The sequence below is a fragment of the Anser anser genome (assembly GCF_964211835.1).
Source record: "Anser anser genome assembly, chromosome: 4".
Taxonomy (NCBI): Eukaryota; Metazoa; Chordata; class Aves; order Anseriformes; family Anatidae; genus Anser; species Anser anser.
Window position 1 is genome coordinate 57,894,776 of NC_139724.1, and position 9,743 is coordinate 57,904,518.

General features: G+C 33.1%; 1 protein-coding gene across 7 annotated transcripts in view; it reads left to right on the forward strand.

The window, feature by feature from the left end:
• LOC310898358 (uncharacterized protein) overlaps positions 1 to 9,743 on the forward strand; it is a 222,535-nt gene that overhangs the window by 127,644 nt on the left and 85,148 nt on the right. The window contains exon 1 of one of the 7 annotated variants that reach the window (XR_014583219.1): positions 8,250 to 9,303. The exons of the other annotated variants lie outside the window; for them this stretch is intronic. The gene's annotated coding sequence lies outside the window, so the exon portion shown is untranslated. Of the gene's footprint in view, positions 1 to 8,249; positions 9,304 to 9,743 lie in introns of those variants that run through there. 7 annotated transcript variants of the gene reach the window in all.

The following is a 9,743-nucleotide window of genomic DNA, read 5'->3' on the forward strand; positions in this document are numbered from 1 at the left end:
AACTGGATATCACTTGATCGAAAGTAGCCTAGTAAGAAATAAATTTAAAGACATGCTTTACTGCCAAAGTAGAAGTGAATCATAAACTGTAAAGAAAGGATATTTTAAAAATTGTCTTAGTGATGGTTTTTGGTGACTTTTGCTGAATCCTCTTGCGTGTTTACTCATGTAGTCACTTGAGAACCTGGAGTGAACTGAAGAAAAGTGTTCAGAATTGATATATCTCCTGCAAACTCTGCTCCTGGGTAGAACAAATTCACCAGAGATGAGAAACCTCAGAGTTGATCATTGAGGGCAATTAAATGAATTACTGTAGAAGAACAGGAGATAACTCACGAGTGACATCTAATCTATTCTAATTTAATTGCATAAAAACTTAACGTGGGTAATTTTAGAGCCTGTAGTGTATTGTGTGATGAGAGTATCACCCTTTTAAAAAAGATTTTCTGGGAACCTGCAGTCAGTTTAGTGTATTGTTATGGACATATAATATATTGTTCTCCATTAGAAACAAGTTGTTAGAGAAGCCCCACAGAGATAATTGTCATTGTGTCATCTCTGTATTTTGCACAGGGAGACAAAGTGTCCTTATGACCTGTGGGCATAAATTGTAATTTATTTTCAAGAGTGCTCTTTGCCACAGATAAATCTGTTAACTTATGTCACTTTAAGAGGTTATGTCAAAAACAGAGGGGTACATGATTTGTATTTTAATTCTTTTTCACTGAAGTATCGTGTAGCAAGCCAAGGCTTGAAGAAAATAAAGTGGCAACAGTGTAAGACGGACATGCAGAATGGACAGAATGAATGTCTAGACAGCTCTTTTACCTTCTTGTAAGCCAACATGTGGTTTGGTTTGTATATGTCTGCTTAGTTAAGTGAGACATAAGGTACTACTTAGTGTTTACAAGCCAGGTGCTTGACCCAGACAGTGAATAACAGCAGGAAAAGAACATTTGTTGTCATATGCTTCTTTATTTTGCCTACATTATTGGAAGTGGGTAAGTAGTCTATGACTTCTCTACTATTTATGTCCTTATGTTACAAAAAGTCAGCATTTGTTTTGTTGTAGAGGAAGGAAAATATAATGCAGCTGGTATAGTCACAGAAAGGTTTTGTTCTCTCTTATGCTGCCCATTGTTCAGCATAAAACTACCTTTTGGTTTTTCCCCACCTTCATTCAACCTACTTCATTTTATACTATGCTTAAACATACATTAATCCTGACTGACAAGAAATCTATAATTAATGTATCTCAGGTGAATGTCATCACTGAGGGCTCAGTCATTTTCTTCTTTATGAATCTACATACACCACTTAAGATGTCTGCCTTAATATACTTTAAAATGTTATTCAGGATCATCTTATGTCTCCTCCAAATTGTTACATCTAGATAACATGTTCATCTCTCTGGATTATGAGTACGTTTTTTCTGTCATCCTAACTAGAGACCAAAAAACAGATTGACATACAAACACAGAGGACTTAAAATGAAGTGTTTTCCCGCACCCTGCACAAAATCCTGGTAAGATTTCCTCTGATAGAGTTCGTTGATTAATTATTTAATGTCATTATTTCCCCTCCTACTGGCTCTGTAAAGTGTTAAATCAAGAATTTGTCAGGCTACTCAGAAAATATAAAGAGATGTAAAGGGAATAAAAATAATTTTTCTAATTTTATTTTCAACACAAATGGAATTTACAAGTAGAAATGTTCTTCATTTGTGATTCACAATACAGAATTAACATTAAACGATGTTTTTAGCATCCTATTTTGAGACAGACTGTTCTACTGTGTGAAGATCTCTTTTCCTGGGCAGCCTGCTCTGGGTATCCTGCTTGATCAGGGAGGGTGAACCAAAAGACCTCCAAAAGTCCCTCCTAGCCTTAACCATTCTGTGATAAAAGATGTTTGGAAACCTGTTGATCTGTTCATCTTCAAATGTAATTTAAGATTTTCCGTAAAGATAAAAATCTATGGTCAGCCATACAAAGCTGTTTTCTACAAATTAGCTTTGATTTTCTATTGGACTGAAGAAAGAAATCTTGTAAATGGTTTGTCACAGTCACAGTAATCACTGACTGGAAAAACACAAAAGCATTATATCTCCTGACCTCACCACAATGACACTTCTTCAAGTAGCACTGAAAATACCATCTGAACATAGAAAAGTCACATCTTATTTTTATGGATTTGATTAAGTATACCTGCCATTAACATAAAATAAACACAACACACTTGACTGTGAACTGTTAAAGGTATTCACCACTCAGTATGGATATTCAATAAAGTAACTAATTTCACCACAAAACAAACAAACAAACAAGCAAAATCCTAACTCACCTGGTTAGTTTCTTCAGACGGAGAATCACCTCTTAGTGTTTGATCATGATGCACTGGCTGGAGTTATCTGAGAAAAGAATATGTTTTGCTTTACTTTGTGTCTGAGGATCTGGGAACTGGTGATTATCTTGCTGTGTTTGCTCATAGAAACCAGTACTATGGAGATCTGGAATATATAGATAGAATTAGGACCATGAGAAGCTATTGACAATCCTACACCAACTATGCAAAAACATTATTTATGCTACAAAACAGAGCTACCGAAGAACTGAGCTGGATAGAATATGATGCAGGATCAAGGCTGAAAGCCAAGAAAGTGACAAAGATAAACTATGAGTATTTTACCCAAATGATATGTGCACACTTATTATTATTATTAATTATTTTTATTATTATTTGCCAATATGTAAGGAAAGTTTTAGTTGTCTTCACAGCTTCAAAAACAATGTTTTTGTTTTGAAAATCAAGTATCAATTATGGTAATATTAGAGGTATTGATGCCTGACATTTACATTCTGTAAGAATCTGTTCCACGTCAGAATTTCAGGGTCACCTTGCAGATAAAAAAAGAGGAAACAGCAGCAGAGAGAACTTGTTTTGGTGCTGCCAGTCTCACTAGGGCATCACAGCCTCTGCTCAAGCTGGATAGATCAACATCCCCATCAGATGTTGAGAAGCCTGTACCAGCTGCTGGAGTGACAGCGTGAAAACTGCAGCAAAGATTTTGACTGACCACCTTTTAAACATTTAGTTTTAGGAAGAAAAAAAAAAAAAAGATATTAAATAAGAATTCACAAATATTCTAAACTTTCTGTGAGCATGGTATCTCATCTTAGAGAGTGTAGCAGAACTTTTTTGTTTGTTTGTTTAAGACACTGAACTGAAATCTTTTCTATTTCGTTAGGTGTACTGGGAGAAATAATGATGTCTAAATCAAGATATCAAACTTATTTTAAAGGCAAAATGAACAATAAACTTTTTTTTTTTTTTGTAAAATAGTTCCACCCAAAATAATAATTTTACAACTTTGTAAAAATGTTTTTTTATTAATATTTTTATATATTTATGTTCTTTATTAAAGAAACCTATTTGCAAACTAACTATAAAGTCACACAATGATTTCAAGATTACATCTGTGTATAGTGTTCTTGTATGTTTTGTGGCTCAGTATTTATCCTTTTTTTTTTCCTTTTTGAAATGCTACTATTACAGAATAGCTGAAATCACTCTGAGATTTTTTGTGTTTGTTATTGCTGCCTTATTTCTATTTTTGTTTTCTGACAGAGAAATTCTCATAACTGAAAGCTGAATGCTTCAGGTATAACCTCAACATGTCCAGAATATTTTTGTAATAGAAAAAAAATATTTTTAATTATAATCTGTACAGTAAATAATGCATTTTTCATCCTAAAATATTGTGACTCTCCTGTAAATGCTTTAAATAAAAAGGAGCCTTTGTACTCACACAAAGGGGAATAAATAAAATTTTTTTGCATTAGTTTAACTTCTAGATTGTGCCTATGAGGTCCACAGGAAATATATATATATATATACACACACACACACATATGGAAAGAAATAATAGCATTGAATAGGAAATAAAATCTCTGCAAATAAAAATGGGATATACACTGCAAAATAGTTTTGTCAACTTATCTTTCAGTTCACTGAGACGTATGAAATCAAGAATATGTACTAATTCAGACTTTCAGAATAGATTTTTATTATTTTGCTGTGTGTACATTAAGAGATTCATGGTTAGCAAGGAAGTTCACATCATTGATTAGATTGGCCAGCCTGTGATTCACCTAATCCAAGTTCAGATTTTTGCTGTGTGATGGGTTTTAAAAGCAATAGCTTCCTAAAAATACAGATAGGGCATGAATGGGATTTTCAAAAGCACCAATGCATTTAAGTGCCATTGAAATCAATAAATAATAGTAGTAAGATCCAAAAATGCACTTAGGCATCTAAAGTATAAGATAGTCATTTGAGACCCAGAGGGTGATTTAAAATAACAAGACATTTAGGTACTATGAGTCAGAAGGCATTTTAAGTTTGTACCTGTCTCATAGCAATGAAGGCTCAGACAATAGTCTAGTAGTTAGAGTATGCTCTTGGAGAATTTACCTCCAAAAAAAGTAAAGCCAGAGTCTGCTTTTTTTTTTTTTTTTTGAGTTGATTCCTGCAACTGTAGAAAAAGTGTATAAAAGCGATCTCCGCCTCTTCTTCTTCCTGTCTTCTTAAACCAAAACAAACCAAAACAAACCAAGACAAACCAAACCAAACAACCACCAATGAACAGACAGAAACTCAGTTCTATCTGACCAAATAGGTACTTCAGGCTTAGGCATCCTCAGTCCAATGTATTTGTTTCTGTATGTGTATGACTTTGCTCCACTGGATAGAGCTCCACCAGACCATTGCCAACATTCAAAATCTTGCCACGTGATATCATGCTCTAGAAAATTCATTTGTCCTATTTTACATTTTTGTACACCTAAAAATTTCTCAGAGATTTATTTTTTCTGTATCTGGTCTCTTTTATCTGTATGGTACACAAAGCTGTAATAATATTTCCTGGTCTATATTGGGTACTTTGAGGATGATAACATTAATGATCGTGAGGTGATTTTATTTTGCTTTAACAGGAACAATATAAATACCACATATAGATTTCCTAGTATTGCATTTCAAGAAAGACAGGCTCTTTCCAAATAATTGCAGCACAGATAATCTCAGTCACTACAAGTATAACTGCTGAAGTGAGCAGTATTTTATAATTTTGTCATGAAACTTTCTGGACCATATCCACAATTGGGTTTACAATGCCCTTTCATGTATCGGGGGCAGATGAACAGCTGTTGGACTACAGACAATACTTTTCAAAGTGCAGACAAGGTCAAAATGAACAAATTGAAACAGAAGTATGTTCCTAACAAATGTCTCCTTCCAGAATAAATGAAGAAACCCTAGTACCTCAGCATAGAAAAGCAAACTGGCAAAACTTCAACTTTTAGAAAAAAAAGAAAAATTCAGTCATGAAAATTAATTTCCACAGATACAATAAGAAGACTGCCCAAAAACAATGTATGAAATATTTGAATTGGGAGAAAAATGCCATATTAATGCTAAAATTAAAAAAAATACTAATAAAAAGTCAAAGTTTGTTGATTACTTCGTAGCATTACTTAAAGTTCTGGTCACTCCATCTCTGGAAGTATATAGGTAGAAGTGAAAATGATGATAAGATTTATAGAATATCTTCTAGAAAGTATGTCAGTTAGGGTGGTTTAGTATGGAGAAGAAAAAAATGAGGAGGAATAGGATAGGGGATAAAGGATAGCATTATTTGTTGAGCAATAGCTAGTGGTAGCCTAAAGTAAAAAGATCAAAACAAAACAAACAAAAAGACGTAATGCATTCTCATATTCAGAACACATAGCCTATCTGTAAACTCTTTCCCCTGACTTCCTTTTTCTATTTTCCTATTCTTTTATTTTTCCTAGTCTTTTCACTAGCACTGTGATTTTCATAACTGCACGACTGACAAATAGGAATCTTACTCCATGTCTCCTCCTTAAAAGCTCCCTTACATCTTTGTCTTTGCAAGAAAATAAAGTATTGACAGGATTGGCTTTCCTTCAAAACAGTACAAATGAGCTAGTTAGATATATAAAATATACATTCTTATATAGTACTCCATTAAATTATTGTTGATGATTGTGTGTGTATATAAGTATGTTATACACTGCTTTATATGTATATGTATTAAAAATATATAACACACATGGAATTGGTTTAAAAAGGTTATGACAAAATACTCAAACACCGATGGCAACTAAAAGAAACTCGGTACTATTTCTGGCTTTGGAAGATGGTAACCTGATGATTACCAAAGGCTAGGACAGTATGCTAGGTGAAAGATCATCCTATACTGTTCTTATTCCTCCTTCTTTCTCTAAAAGTCATCTACTGGCTGCCATCAAAACACGAATATGGAATCTCAGATTCTTAGTTTGACATAATACTGACCAAATAATTTTATGACATCAAACTGTATATTTTTAGGCATAAGATCAGACTGAGACTCAAATCCAAAAAAGTCTATTTTCTCTGGAATTTTCATTTTTTCATAAAAGAGGAAAGAACACATTTACTATAAAATGAAAAAAGATTTTAAGCCACTGCTTTTAAAGTAAAGTTGGAAACATCTTCTTCAGTTTAAAGCAAGCATTTTCCATTAAAAAGTGTGTTTGTGGATTTTCAATAATCCCTAGTTTCTTGTCTTTGAAATTCTCAACATGATTACAGCTGTGTATTTTATTATTAAATACACATATAGAAAAATACACAAACAAAAAAGTCCCACCCTTTGATATATGTTTTATCTGAGGTTAAAAAAATAGATAGAGTAACCTAAGTAACAGAACAGAATTATGTGAAATGTGTCTGGAAGTGTATTTATCAGAAAAAAAATAAATATCTGTATTTCCTAACAAATACTCAATTCCCTGAAAGAGAGGTAGGGATACTGAAACAAGTTCACATAAATAAGCAAATTTGCATAACTAAAATCACAAATATTTGTTCAGAAACTCCACAGAAAGAAACAACATCTCACATTTGCTTAACAAAAGGTCATCATTCTGCATTACGCATAAATGTAGTTGGTCTGAAACACAGTGAAGAACTGATCTAAAAGCCAAGCATACAACTGATTGTTCAGTGACAAAACAATCTTTCTCATCACAGTAAATTTTCTCTTGATGTAAGCTGTGCTAATGGTGCAGAAAAAAAAATCACGTCATGGGTAAGCCAAGGATTTGCTGATTTCTCATAAACTCACTTATATTGTAAGACATAATTTGACATTAGATCTCAAGTCAATACTATACAGAAAAAAAAAAAAAAAGAATGTTTGAAACACATCTTCCTATAGTGTATGGGATATCCATTAGAACAACTACAAGAAAAATCAGAATCAGCATAGCTCACCTTTCTTCACTATAGGCATCCAGCTCACTGGTTTCCAGCTTAAGTTTTAAGTCAGAGAACAACATCCTCCAACCTTAATTGTCAACAAAGCGCTTTTGTTGGTATGCAGTAACTACTAGGTTGGTCCAATTTTACCATATATATCCTATGGATACACAACAGTTATTGGCTTAATTGAAAATGTAGGTAGTATATTTATTGTCTTGGAAATATAATTCTTGTATTTACAGACATGACATTGAGTGTGATATGCTAAAGTTTTAAGTAATTTTCACTTCAAAGCCAGCTGTTATGGTGCAAGTAAAGAACACCATAAAAACCACTAAAGCATTCTCAGAAGAGGAAGAAGGAATGAAAAGAGATTTTGCAGAACACGGTTTTCCTTTCTGAAGGAAGCTCTCTTTCAGGAGCTAGTCTTCATAGCATCTCATTTCAGAGATAATATGTTTTTCTCTGAGCTTTGAATTTGCAGTCATAGCCTCCGTTTTCTCTGTCAAAGGTTAACAAACAAAACACTATGCCTTATAAATACTGCACACCCTTTATTTTCTAACATTACTGTTTTTCTTCCTGAATTATAACACTATTTGTTTAAAAGAAATAAAATTCAGGACTGTAATATTGTCAAACTTACTCTACCTCACAGAGTAGTTATACATTTTTTCAAAGTTTTATGACCATAGATTAATAAGATTTTTTTTTTAAAGCTAAAAATATAGTATTTCTCCATTGTTATATAAGTAAAAGTCACCTGTTAATTCTTCCCAAACTATAAATCTTTTTATTCTAAATACATTTATGGATTTTATGTTCATGATATTAAGTTTTTCAGTGTCAGATTACAAGTAGAGACGATGCAGTTGAATGATTTCATTGCAAAAACAAACAAACCAAACTAAACCAAACACAAACAAAAACAAAAACAAAACCATAAATAAATAAGAAACAAAGATGAATGACAGGGAAAGAAGTAAGGTAAATGAAAAAGCTTGAGATTTTATTTTTAGTGAGCATTGCTCAAAAATTTTCATTACAAATTCTTGATTTGTGGATAAAGTTGCAAAATAATAGTGAACAATTAATTAATTATGCACTGATAGCCTCTTCTGAGTTGTGCTCAGCATCCCACTCTGATATGACATCAGTGATTATCAGTGACTATACTGTAGTTTGTTACCGAGGTTTCCAGCCCCCTTACTAGGTGGTCATTGCCAGGAGTACTGTATATATTATGTATGATTACACCTTTCAAGATCCACTGTGAAGTAGTTTCTAAGCAGCCAACACACATGAATAGCACATGAATACTGTGCCTGTTTTTTTGTTTTGTTTTTGTTTTTGCATTTTTTTTAAGCAAAACTTCTTAGATTTTCTTACAGGAAAGCAATAGGGTTTTGAGAAAACAATCAAAATCTATTATATAAGTCTTACTTAACTTCCGGATGATTTTTTTTTTTTTTTCTAGTAGGTTGATTTCTCCTCCCACTCTCAAAGAAAGTACTCTTTGATCTGATAAATCTCCATCAAAACAGATGTCTGTTCTTGTGAAGACCTGTCTCTCTTGATGAATTCTGATCACCTGTAACCACAGGACTAAAGTATTTTTTTATTACTTTTTTTTTTTTTTTTGGAAAAAAGATCCCACCACTCAGATAGATCAAAGCAAGATGATGCTTCATTACGTACTTGATAATATGATTTTTTCATTACTAATAAGGAGCCGTGGGTTTTACACTGATCTGGCATTGCAAGGTCTCAGGATCAGTATTGGCTTCCCATGTCTCCAGCTGAGTTAGCTTGTTTGAAAGCAAGTGGCTGGGTGACTAGTGCCTCACCTGTTTCAGCAGCAGGTCTGTGAACACCTCCAATAAAAAACTTAGGATGCTGATAACCTTCCACCATTTCCCTGTGTGAGGAAAACTGGTGCTATCAATCCTCAGGACCCAGAGACACAATGGAGAGGTAAATATAGTGCTAAAGGGAAAGAGCAAGTATTATCAAGTCTTCTTACAGAACAATTTTAAGGATACTGTCATAATGATACTAGGGTTTTTCTGTACTAGTTTTGACTGCGTGTGTTGGCATTGTTTGTATTTTGATAAGACATTATAGATTTTAATTAGATTATAACAGTTTTTTTTTCTTCCTATTGTGCTTGGTGTGTTGCCAGAATTGTGAGTGTAAATGTATGCCTGTAGAGTGACCGCTCTGAGAAATTAAGTAGTTGGCTTCCATAACTTCATAAACAAATTGTTAAATAAAGAGGAACTGTTTGTATTAGCTTTAAAAGCACTTGTAGTTTGTTTAATTAATCACTTAAGACAGAAATATAGTCTAGATATAAAATACAGACCTTTTGGCTTTGCATCTCTGTTGGGATACTCACATCATCAACTTTAGAT